General features: G+C 43.3%; 2 long non-coding RNA genes across 3 annotated transcripts in view; one reads left to right on the top strand and one right to left on the bottom strand.

The window, feature by feature from the left end:
- LOC141371480 (uncharacterized) overlaps positions 1-12,465 on the top strand; it is a 45,521-nt gene that overhangs the window by 28,627 nt on the left and 4,429 nt on the right. Inside the window, exon 2 of the long non-coding RNA XR_012376460.1 lies at positions 9,221-9,328. This is a non-coding gene — a long non-coding RNA (uncharacterized lncRNA). The remainder of the gene's footprint in view (positions 1-9,220; positions 9,329-12,465) is intronic.
- The window catches only part of LOC141371479 (uncharacterized), a 166,789-nt gene continuing 164,320 nt past the window's right edge, over positions 9,997-12,465 (bottom strand). For both annotated transcript variants that reach the window (XR_012376459.1, XR_012376458.1), the window contains one exon: positions 9,997-11,508. This is a non-coding gene — a long non-coding RNA (uncharacterized lncRNA). The remainder of the gene's footprint in view (positions 11,509-12,465) is intronic.

Below are 12,465 nucleotides of genomic sequence, written 5' to 3'. Positions count from 1 at the left end.
AGGGGCTGATTATATACTATGGGGTTGGGGGGGATAAGGAAAAAGGAGGTTTCAAAAGAACTTTCATATGCTAAACAGGACCTACAAGATACTGGAGGCCTTGCCATTGTCAAATTAAGGTTGGTTTTCCCTCTAGCAAGGCCTTAGCATTAAGACAGTAGGGAGCTTCCTGGAGAATGAGATTCTCCCACTACCTCAAGTATCTGTCAATGGGTTGAAGATTGTAAGGACATTTAATTCTATTTACATTTCCTTCCGGAAGTTAGGTAATTGGTAAGAATGCTTTCTTCTTGTAAATCACTAAGACATTTGTAAACCAAAGGAGACTCACATCTTGCAGGACTGTAATCTCTATGAATTAACTATTTGTTTTTTTCCTTCCCTTAGTGTTAGGGCAGAGAGGAGTGCCTGAGGAAGGTAACACAGATCCCACCTGGCAGCGGTGGGGGGAGGGGGGCGGCTAGGGGGGAGGGGGGTGCTGCTGGGTGTCAGCTTGTACTTTGTCCTCAGCTTGCCTTCTGCTCCCTCATCGGAGAGACTTTGGTATTTTATTTACTTTATAAGTTCCTTAAACTAATTCTTTAACAGCTATATATTTCATATTTCAGATACACAAAAGGTAACAGTTACTGTCAATGTTTCCTCTTCCAAACTCCAAGTTAAAAACCCTTGAGAGCACTGTTTCATCGAGTTAGATCCATGAGACTAGGTAGAGCTGACCAATATTATAGTTGCAGTTCCCGGGTCGACATTGTCCCCCGTGGCTGGCGTGGCGGTGGAGGGGGGGTCATCCTGCACATTTCTATCTGGGGAACTCAGAACATACCTGCTATAGGAAGGGAGCACCTGAAGGATGGGCCTCAAATTAAAGTTCTTTCAGGGGCACCTGGGTAGCTCAGTTGGTTGAGCGTCTGACTCTTGATTTCAGCTCAGGTCATGATCTCAGTGTCCCAGATAGAGCCCCGCGCTCAGCACGGAGCCCCCTTGTCCCTCTCCCTCAGCTCTGCCCCCCAACCCCCCACTGCTCATGTGCTCAATCTCTCAAATAAATAAATAAATAAAATCTAAAACAAAGGTCTTCTAGGAAAATTTAAAAAATATAGAAAAGCCAAGAGAAAATATTTAAAGCATCCTGTGGCTTCATATCTCAGAAAGTACCTTTGCTACTATCATAGTGTAAATCCTTCCACGCTTCATCACTCTGTCCTCCCTCTTCTCTCCTTCCACACTTCTTCCCTGCCGTGCATTCACGCATCTCTCTCTTCTCCTTTACACATATGGGATCATATCATAAGCTTTTTTTTTTTTTTCAAGTATATGGGTTTTTAGTTATTTTTTCCGGCTTCATTGAGATAACTGGCATGTAACATTATGTGAGTTTAAGATGTTCAATGATGATTTGATATATATATATATACTGCAAAATGTCTACCACAATAAAGTTAATTAACACATCCTTCACCTCACATAATTACCATTTTGCTGTTGAAAGTTTGGACCCATTGGCAACCGCCATTCTACTCTCTGTTTGTATGAGTTCCATGCTTTTAGATTCCACATATAAGTGAGATCATATGGTATTTGTCTTTCTAAGTCTGACCTATTGCATTCAGCGTAATGCCCTTAAGTTCCATTCATGTTGTTGCAAATAGCAGGACTTTTTTTTTATGTCTGAACAATATCCCATTATATATAATGTATGTTATATGTTACATAACATTTATAATATGTTTTATATAGAATATTTACATCATGTGTGTGTATATATATCCATATAACATTTATATAACATTTTCTTTATTCATCGCATGATGGATACTTAGGTTATTTCCATGTCTGGGCTATTGTGAATAAGGCCACAGAGAACAAGGGAGTGCAGATATTTTTTCAATATTGTGATTTCATTTTCTTTGGATATGTACCCAGAAGTGGAAAGCTGGATTGGTAGTTTTATATTTAATTTTTTGAGGAACCCTCATACTGTTTTCCATAGCAGCTGTACCAGTGTACGTTCCCACCAACAGTGCACGGGGTTTCCTTCTCTCCACATCCTCACCATCAATTGTTATATCTTGTCTTTTTGATAATAACCATTCTAACACGTGTAAGGTGGTATTGCATTGCAGTTTTGATCTGCTCCACGTGCAGGGTTGTGTGATGGTGCTGGGTCCAGGGGGCATGGGGTCTCATCAGCTCAGCTCGCTGGGGTCCACGTTGACAACTGCATGGTTCTTGGCAAGTGCTGCAGGGGTTGTGTAGCAGCTGCAGGGGGGCCTCCAGGCCCTATGGCTATGTGCCAGGGCAGGGGGTGGGGAGGGCCAAAAAGGGGTGTGTGTACCCACTCTCCTGTGGGGGACAGCCGCAAGTACTGGGGTGGTGGCAGAGGCCGGTTGCAGATAATCTCGTAGTGATGAAGGTCAGGGCCAACAGCAAGTGCTGGGGCCAACTGCAGTTGCCTTGGCAGCTTCAGAGACCCTGGCTGTCAGTGTGCACTTTTGTGGCTGCAGGGTGTCACGGTGGGGACATGGCAGTAAAGGCTGGTGATGAATGTTGGGCCAAGAGCATGCAGGTGCATGGCTGAGGGACTAGCTGCCGGGGCGCCCAGTGGTGCAGGTCAGTGACAGGAGACAGTGCAGAATCCAGGCCCACAAATGGCAGCCGGGACCCATGCTGTTGGTGTGCACTCCTCTGGCTGCAGGGTCTCACCATGGATGCACAGTAGTGGAGGTCAGTTACTGGAGTCAGACTGGTGTACGCAGGTGCACAGCTGGAGGGGGCTAGTCCCAAGCACGTGCATGGCAGTGGGGTTCAACTGGGGCTATCTAGGCTGGCATTTGGCACTCACTCAGTCATGAAGGCCTGGGCTGGTTGCTGGTGCAGGTGCAGATCTCAGGCTCCAGCGGAGGAAGGAAGAGAGGGAACAGGGAGGAGGTAGTGTTTGCAAATGCAAATTACCTGTGGGGCAACAACTGATGAAATCTGTAGGGGGTCTGCACAGCAGTGCTGGCCTTTGGTTTCTTGAGTGATGAGAACTGGTGGGGTCTCCCCCTCCCAAAGGGCGGGTCACGTGGTTGCTCCAACTGCTGGGCTGATAGTGGCAGTCCCAGCTCCCCTTCCTTGTTCCCAGCCATGTCTCAGGTCTCAGCTCCACCGGTCTCTCTAAGGGCATTGATGTATGTATGATGTATGATTGCACTGATGTCTGTATAAGCTATTCATTGAAGCGTTGTTTGAATAACAAGAGACTGGGTACAAGAAAATGCTCATTAGTAGGCCTTGTCAAAGAAGCCACTGGGCATTCATACTATGGAGTCATGCTATGCAGCCAGGAAAGAGAATGAGGACGCCTTTATCCGTCAATCAGGAATATGTCCAAGGTACGTCCTTGAATGGAAAAAATGCAATGTAGAATTTTGTGTACATATATCACCATTTGTGTAGGAAAAGGGAAAACATCCATGCCAGCAATTGTTTGAATGTGTATCTTGAAGGATATACAAAAACAACGTTGGGTGTGTGTGAGAGGAAGTTTGGGGACAGAGATGGGAAACTTCATGGCATCCTCACTCACCCACTGTGAATTCTGAACCACACGAGTTAAAATTAAATACAAACAAATGGAATATTCTCTACAAAGCACCTTCCGTCACTGGTCTCTCTGCAGTAAAAAAATACAAAGTAAAATAGCCGGCCAGCTTGTAACCCATCGTGGTTGTTTCCTGTGTAAGGTTCACTTTCACTGTCTTCACACCTGCATGCATTCCGTGCCATGTCTCCAGCTCCTTTGCTGGATCCAGAGAGAAGAGTCCCTATTTTGCCTTCCTTTGCATTAGACCAAAGTAGGGACTGAAGCACCTCCCAGGCGTGTTGGCTGCTGGACCTGGTGCTGAGAAATGGCTGGTGAAGCCATCTGGTAACCCCCCCTTCCCCAGTTCATTTGCTTTCATTCATACACAGGAGGTTTTATTCTTGTACCTGGAAAGGAGCAAGAAGTGACGTTCTACACAGGCTGAATGAGAGGAGAATGAGGCAGATAGATGTTTCTCAACCATGCTGAATTTTTTTGCAGAGATGGGGAGAGGTGGGCTTGGGGGGACTTAGAAGCTGATAGAACTGTTTTACAAGTACATTCTTTTGTGAGGCTTTGGGAATAAAAATCACCTCCCTGGACTGAGAAGGAAAACAGGGGCAGGGGAGTGGGTGGTGATGGTGGTAAAGGTGAGTTCAGGGAGGCCACTGTCCCATTCTAATGAAACCATCTGTGAGCTGATGCTCCCAGGAGAGTGAGGAGGCTCCTTCAGACAGGTTGAAGGCTGCAGAGGCTGAGTGTTGACAGCCCGAGTTGAGATGGAAAAGAAGGGGTCACTGCATGAAGCCGCAGCAGATGACCCAAAGGGTGTATATATATCTCAGGCATCATTTGGGGGCTCCCAGAAGTAACCATTACAAGATAAGTTCTCACCAAGAGCAGGGGTGTGTGAGGAGGTGTCAGATGGAGGAAGACTTGGACCCATTGGAATTTGGGTAGAAACGTGAATCTGACCACATCTGTAACCATAGTAATCAGACAACCTTTGGATTACAAGTTCATATTTATTGAAATGAATCCCTTTTTCTAGTTTTACTGAGAAATAATTGACATATATCACTGTATAAGTTTAATACATATAGCATAATGATTTCATTTACATATATTGTGAAATGATGATTACAATAGGTTCAGCTAACAGCCATCTTATCATATAATTACAATAAAAAGAAAAAAAAAGAAAAGAGAAAAAGGAAACAAGATTTCTCCTTGTGAAGAGAACTCTTTGGATTTATTCTCTTAAGAAATTTCTTATATGTCATATAGCAGTGTTCACTACAGTCATCATGTTGTACATTATATCCCTAGTACTTTTTTATTTACAACTTTGTTATTTTTGACAACCTTCCTCCAACTCCTCCTCACTGAACTCTCCACCTCTCTGCCTCTGGTAATCACAAGTTTGATCTTCTGCTCTCTTTTTGCTATGAGTTTTTTTCTTTTTTCTTTTAGATTCCTCATATAAGTAAGATCATACAGTATTTGTGTTTCTCTGTCTGACTTATTTCACTTAGCATAATGCCTTCAAGTTCCATCCATGTGGTCACAAAAGGTAGGATTTTTTTACGCCGAATACTATTCCATCGTATATGCACGTGTAGGTATATATATCTATAACTCACAATGTTATCCATTCCTCACTGATGGACACTTAGGTTGCTTCCATATCATGGCCATTGTAAATAATGCTGCTACAAACGGGGTGGTGCAGATATCTTTTCAAGATAGTGATTTCGTTTCCTTCAGATATATGCCCAGAAGCGGAATTGCTGGATCATATAGTTTTATTTTTAATTTTTTGAGGAATCTCCAAACTGTTTTCCAGAGTGGCTCCACCAATTTACATTCCCATGAACAGTGCCCGAGGGTTCCCTTTTCTCCACATCCTCACCAGCATTTGTTGTATCTTGTCTTTTTTATGATGGCCCTTCTGACAGGTCTGAGGTGATATCTCATTGTGGTTTTTTTGCATTTGCATTTCCTGGATGATGAGTGATGTTGAGCATCTTTTCACCTGTCTGTTGGCCATCTGGATGTCTTCTTTGGAGAAATGTCTATTCAGGTCCTTCATCCATTTTTAAAATTATGTTAATTGGTTCTCTGCTTTTGAGTTGCATGAGTTCTTTATCTATTTTGGATATTAACCCCTTAGCAGATATATGCTTTCTAAATATTTTTCCCCATTCTGTAAGATTGTCTTTTCACTTTGTTGTTTTCTTTTGCTGTACAGAAGCTTTTCAATTTGATGTAGTCCCACATATTTATTTTTTATTTTGTTGCTTGTGCTTTAGTGTCCAAATGATTCAGAACATCATTACCAAGACTCAAGTCAAGGAGCTTTATTCCTATGTTTACTTGTTTCAGGGTTTCAGATCTTACATGAAGTCTTTAATTTATTTTGAGTTATTTTTTGTGAGCAGTGCAAGATATGAGTCCACTTCCATTCTTTGACATGTGAATATCTAATTATTCCAGAGTCATTTGTTGAGGAAACTGTCTTTTCTCCTCTTAGTATTCTTGGCCCCTTTGTCAAATATTAGTTAACTGTATATGCCCTGGTTTATTTCTGGGCTTTTGATTCTGTTCTATTGGTCTATTTGTCTGTTTTTATTTCAGTACCATACTGTTTTTGATGGTGATAGCTTTACAGTATAGCATGAAATCAGAAAGTGTGATACCTCCTAATTTGTTCTTCTTTCTCAGGATTTCTTTGGCTATTTGGGGTATTCTGTGGTTCCACATAAATTTTAGGAGTGGTTTTCTTTTTCTATTTCTGTAAAAAATGCCACTGGAAACTTGATAGGGATTCTACTGAATCTATAGATGGCTTTTGGTGGTATTGACATTTTTACAATATTAATTTTTCCACTCCTTGAACATGGGATACTTTCCATTTATTTGCTTTTTCAATTTTTTTTATCAATGTCCTACAGTTTTCAGAGTAGAGACTTTTCACCTTCATAGTGAAATTCATTCCTAAGTATTTTACTGTTTTTGATGCTATTGTAAGATCTATTTCTTTTTTTCTTTTTCAGAAAATTTGTTGCTAATGAATAAAAATGCTACTGATTTGTGTGTGTTAATTTTGTATCCTGAAACTTTACTGAATTCACTGATTAGATATGGCAGGTTTTTTTTGGTTGTTTGAGTCATTAGGACTTTTATTTAAATATATAAAATCATATTATCTCCAGATAGAGACGATTTTACTTCTTCCATTCCAACTCTGATTATCTTTTATTTCTTTTTCTTGCCTGATCACTCTAGCTAGGTCTTCTAGTACCATGTTGAAAAGAAGTGATAAGAGTGGGTACCTTTGTTTTGTTCCTGATCTTAAAGGGAAAGCTTTTAATCTTTCACCACTGAGTATGATATTAGCTGTAGGCTTGTCATATGTGGCCTTTATTATGTTGAGATATGTTCCTTCTATGCCTAATCATTAAAAGTCTTTATCATGGATGGATGTTGGTTTTTGTCAAATTCTCTTTTTGGCATCCATTGAGGAATCATATATTTTTTTTCTTTCATTCTATTAATGTGATATATCACACTGATTGATTTGCTTATGTGGAACCATCCTTGCATTCCAGGAATAAATCTCATTCGATCATGGTGAATGATGCTTTTAGTGTGCTGCTAAATTTGGTTTGCTAGTGTTTTATGAGAATTTTTGCCTCTATATTCATCAGGGTCTTGGACTGTAGTTCTGTAGTAGTGTCTTTTTCTGGTTTTGATATTGGGGTATAAACAGTTCATAAGATCCCCTGCTGTGGGCTTTTGGAGGGTAAAGGTCATGTTTTACTGGGTTTTGTTCTTTACATTTAGTGCAATTTGGGGTACCTAGTACTGTTGTATTGTGTCCACAAATGATGTCTTCTATTTCCATAGGATCCAAGATTAGTGGTATCGGTCCCCAGGGAAGAGTGCCAGACTCTTCTCCTCTTCAAGTCCTACCCCTTCCCTCATACCAACCCAGAAAGCTAATTTGTGGAAATGGGCTGGTGGGAATATTACTTGGTCTTGATCGTGGGCTTTGATTTCTTATTTCTCTCCCCCTGTTCCCAATAATTGTGATGCTGATTCCAATGTGTGTGTCTATTGTTTTTTCCACATCAAGCAAAACTCTGATACCAGCTGGGTGCCCTACAATTGAACTCAATTCTGACATTATCTATCTGGACATAGTGTCAGATTCTACAGGGTAAGGGCTCAGTTCAACAAGACTGCACACACCCTCCACCCCCATTTCAGAGGCCAATCACAAGTCCAAGCTGTTACCTGTGCTTCTGATCAATATACTACACAGATTGGAGGTTCCCATGATTCCCTTCTTGGGTTTGATTAATTTGCTAGAGTGGCTTAAAGAACTCAGAAAAACATTTTAGATTTCCAATTTATTATAAAAGGATGTAACTCAGGAACAGCCAGATGGAACAGATGCAGAGAGCAAGGTTTGTGGGGAGGGGAGTGGAGCTTCCATAGTCTCTCCATATGCACTCTTTCCCCAACCTCCACGTGTTCACCAACCCAGAAGCTCTCCAAACCATGTCCTTTTGGATTTTTATAGAGGCTTTATTACCGATAGACATGGTTGATTAAATCATTGGCCACTGGTGATTGAACTCAATCTCTAGCTGCTAGCCCCTCCCTCGAGGCCAGGGGTCTTCCAATCAAGTGGTTGGTTCCTCTAGCAACCAGCTCTTATCCCTTGGTAACCTAGGGGCTTTCCAAAAGTCACCTTATTAACATAACAAAACACACCTTTATGGTTCTCATCTCATAGGAAATTCCAAGGGTTTTAAAAGCTTTGTGCCTAGGAAAGGCTGAAGACTAAATATGTATTTCTCATTATAAATCACACCACTCCCCCCTTCCTCTCTATGTTCATTTCTCTCTCTCTCTGTCTCTCTCTCTCTCTCTTTCTCTCTCATAAGCCTGGTATGGCAAGAGGGCCTGGGCTGCTCTAATAGGTAATTGCTCTGCTGTGGAAAAGTCTGGGGTGGGTGGGACACAGCACGTCCCTCTTGGAGGTTTGACCTAGCGGTGGTGTTTGCATGGTGAGAAAGCTGAGCAAAAGAGACAAGAACCCTCTACCCTTATGGCGCCCAGTCCATAGAGGACCACTCTGGGTTTTGTTTAATGTGAATCTTCCTTACAGCATCCTAAGCTTATGATTAACAGTGTATCTGAAAGCCTAGAACAGTGAGTGCTTGGCTCATGGTGGGAGCTCAAGTAACACTGACTGACTACAGGAGTAAAAGAGATGGGTGCTCACCTGTAGGCAAATCTCTATGGGGAACTTGTGCAAGAGAAGGGAAAGAGTCAGAAGGGAAGATGTGGTTAATGCAGAATAAGATGTATAGAAGGTTCTGGATCCCACCACCACCATTTCAAAATGTCTCACAGACTGTACATCACTTTATGTGCTGCTAATTAATAAAACATCGTTTTAAAAGTTCTGTATTTTATGTTTCCTTGCAGCTAGTTTCAATTCATGACATACCTGTACTTTCAGTCTGTCAATTGTTGACCAGTTGAATTGCTACTCACTGCCTGAACAAGCCGTAGGGAGACACAGAAAACAGGAAAGTCAATATTACCTTTCTCACTCCGTCTGTCAACCCCCTTCAGTCACCAGGATAACAGCAGATCTACAGAAGCAGAGGAGGATGGAGCCAATGGCCAAGGCCACAGACACACCATAGCTATGAGCTGGACCCCATGGACCTTATGAACTAGGTGAGCGGTGGCTCCTTAATCTGAGAGTAACTGTAACAACGTCCTCTCACACTTCTCCTGGGCCTTGTACTTATTAACATACTTCATGTATGTGTTAGTGCCATTGCTTCCCAGCCTGGATCCCCTCAACCGCCCAGGGCACCCACCTCCCTGCTGGGAGTATTGGCTGCTAATTCTCTGGAGCTGATGGGAGTGTCTGGCCTGCAAGCTCACCCCTCTCTCTCCCTCCCTGTCATCAGAATATGTCGGATCCACAGGGATTCTTCCTCTTGCTCCCGTTCTTCCTGCTTTTATCTCACTTTTCCATCTACCCTTTTCCTGAATTATGATCGTTCAACATGGAAAGGGGTAGCGATTATAGCTTTGTGTTAAAATCTTGTGGGATGCTGTTTCCAGTCCAGGTGCCCAGACCCCACCCAGAGCTCTTGGATCAGCATCTCCTTCTGCTGGTTCTTACGTAGTGAGCCTTGCCTCAGTCTGGGCTTATTCACCTGGCATCCACTGTCCTGGGCATCAGAGTGCTCTCATTTGCCACTTCCAGCTGGGTGACTTGGGTGGAGGTACTTAATCTCCCTCTGCTTCCATTTTCCCATGTATAAGACAGATGCCAACAAACAAACAAACAAACAAACAAAACAGATGCCCCCCACCTAACAATATGGTTGTAAGGATTAAAGCAGGTAATCATGAAAGCATGGTATCTGGATATAAAGTTTGTTAGGAAGGATTTACCCACTTATGAGAGAAACTAGATTGCAACGGTTTAAATAAGATGAGAGTTTATTTCTATCCCAAGTCCCAGGAGGTACACTAATCGAAGCTGGAAAGGCAGATCTGTGATGTCATCGGTGACCTGGGCTCTTTCCAACTCTCCAATCTGGCTTTCCCAAGGCTACCTCTTGGTCCAAAATGGCTTCTGGAGCTCCAACAATCACATCCATGTTCCAAAAAGGAACATGAAGAAGGAAAAATAAGTCCCTCCTTGTTCAAGAAACTTTCTAGTGTTCCTGCAAAACTGTACCACTTATACTGCAGAGGGCAAAACTTATTCATATAGAGACATCGACTTGTAAGGAAGCTGAAAAATGTCTTTCACTCTAAGAAGCAATGGGTGTTCTGTTACTAAGAAGCAATGGATAACGGAGGGCCACACACAGAGCCCACCACAGAAAAGGAGCTTTGAAGTCAGCCTTCTTGGATTCAGATCCCAGCCTCACCAGCTACTAGCTTTGGGCGATTACTCAGCCCCTCTGTGCCTCAGTTTCCTTATCTGTAAAGTGGTGATAATAACATTACATACCATAGCAGGTTATTCCAGTGAAGTATGCCTCAACATAGAGCAAAACATCTGGCACACAGTGGGTGCTCAGTAAGTATAAGGGAACTATGATAAGTTTCCACTTCCTCCTCAGTTCTGCACCATACCCTTTGCTAATATCTGAGGAGTCAAAGAACAAAATGAGATTGGCCCAAAACTGTCTCTCCCCTGCTTGACTCCAGTGTTAGGATCCTCTCCTTGGCCCTGAAGTCCTTCCACTTGAGTCACTTTGCTGATTTGTGCCATGATGATGAAACATCGCTTCCAGAAGGCCATGTTCTTTCTTAAGTCCCTGCTAAAGAATCTCTCCAGCTAAAGAATACCTAAGTCGCAAACTGCTTGCTAACTAAATGCATGGCGCCTGGCTTGCAGAGGATCAGGAGACTTGCTTTGCTTGCTGTGCAAACCCTAGAGGTCACCATTAGGACAGGAAGGTGGTAGAGTGGGTTAGCTGGTTCATGGCGTTTCTCTCGTGAGGGCCGGCCATGCGTGCTGATGTGCACCAAATATGCAGGGGCCACATTCGAGCCCAAAGCGGGCCAAGCTCTGTAGCTCTGGCCCACAGCACTGCACCTGTCCCGGTCAGTGGTGTTGAGTCCACACAGAGGAGCCTTCACACCCACCGCAGGTGGGTGGTGGGACTCACGAGTGGAAGGGAGAGCCCGTCATGCTGGCTCTGGCTGGGTTCTGCATGGGAAAATGTTCCCAGTTTCTTTCTCTAACCATAAACTGAGCACAGCAGAAGTTTTTCCCTGAGGAGGCCCTTGCATTTGGGGCCCAGAGCCTCAGTTTAGGGCATGGCTCAGCCCATGGCTGGTCACGACACATTTCGTGCGGCTTACCATGTCTTGCTGTCTTTCATCTGTGAAAAGAGAGTAACAGTACATTCTGTCACTTGGCCTGGCATTTTTTTTTTTCAGACACAAAAGCTGAAGAGTAGGAGAGAAACCTTGGGAGAGAGCCTTATATGCGGTTTTCAGAAAATTGCACTCTGGGTTTTATTGGGTTAGGGAATTACCAACCACAGGTGATCTGTAACAGTGTATTACTTCCTGCCTCTGTGACAAGGATCTCAAGCTCAGGAAAACTAACAAAGGAGACCTCTGGCCTCTTCCGGACTTTTAATCTTGCCATTCATGCTGGGAAGAGGTACATCATCCACCAGACGCCCCAATGTTAAAAATGGGGATAACTAAGGACATGTGTTCCATGTTGAGTGGGAAGTATGCGGCAAAGCACACGTGTGTCTGTATATTTCTGGATGAGGATATTAATAGCATGGGGAAACTAATCGATAATGTGATCTTTACCTAAAAAAAAAAAGTTTGGAATATTGTTGGCACACATCCCCTGAGAGCAGTAAAGAAAATAAGGAATCCAGGGTGGGGTATTTGATTCGCATGAGAGTTTTCTTAAATCTGTCTACCTGTCTGCATTGATGGAGAAAATCCCACGAAGATCCCAAGGGGCTGTGTACATAAAGCACTTTGTAAACTGTGAAACCCTATGTAGATGCCGAAGTTCACCCTTGGCTAGAGAAGATTTTACAAAGGAGGCGACACAGGTGGGGGGAGGAAGGAAGAGCCTTACAGGTGTGTGTGGGGGGGGAGGGGGGTACATGGGTGCTGCTGGGAGGCAGGGAGAGCATGGTCAGGAGAGACGGGGGCTCTCCCTACATCCAACTTGAGAAGCTGGTCTCCATTTCCCACACATGAGAATAGCGGGGAGCCAAAGTGAGCAGCTTGTCAAAAGATGTGGTCGACCAGGCCTATGGCTCTTTCCCCTTGGCGTGTGAGGAAGTTTCAAGCTCCCAATCAGA

This window comes from Callorhinus ursinus, unplaced genomic scaffold (assembly GCF_003265705.2).
Source record: "Callorhinus ursinus isolate GAN/ISIS: 27379988/994484 unplaced genomic scaffold, GSC_fseal_2.0 scaffold73, whole genome shotgun sequence".
Taxonomy (NCBI): Eukaryota; Metazoa; Chordata; class Mammalia; order Carnivora; family Otariidae; genus Callorhinus; species Callorhinus ursinus.
Note: the sequence above shows the minus strand (reverse complement) of the source record. Positions and strands in the feature narration are given on the sequence as shown.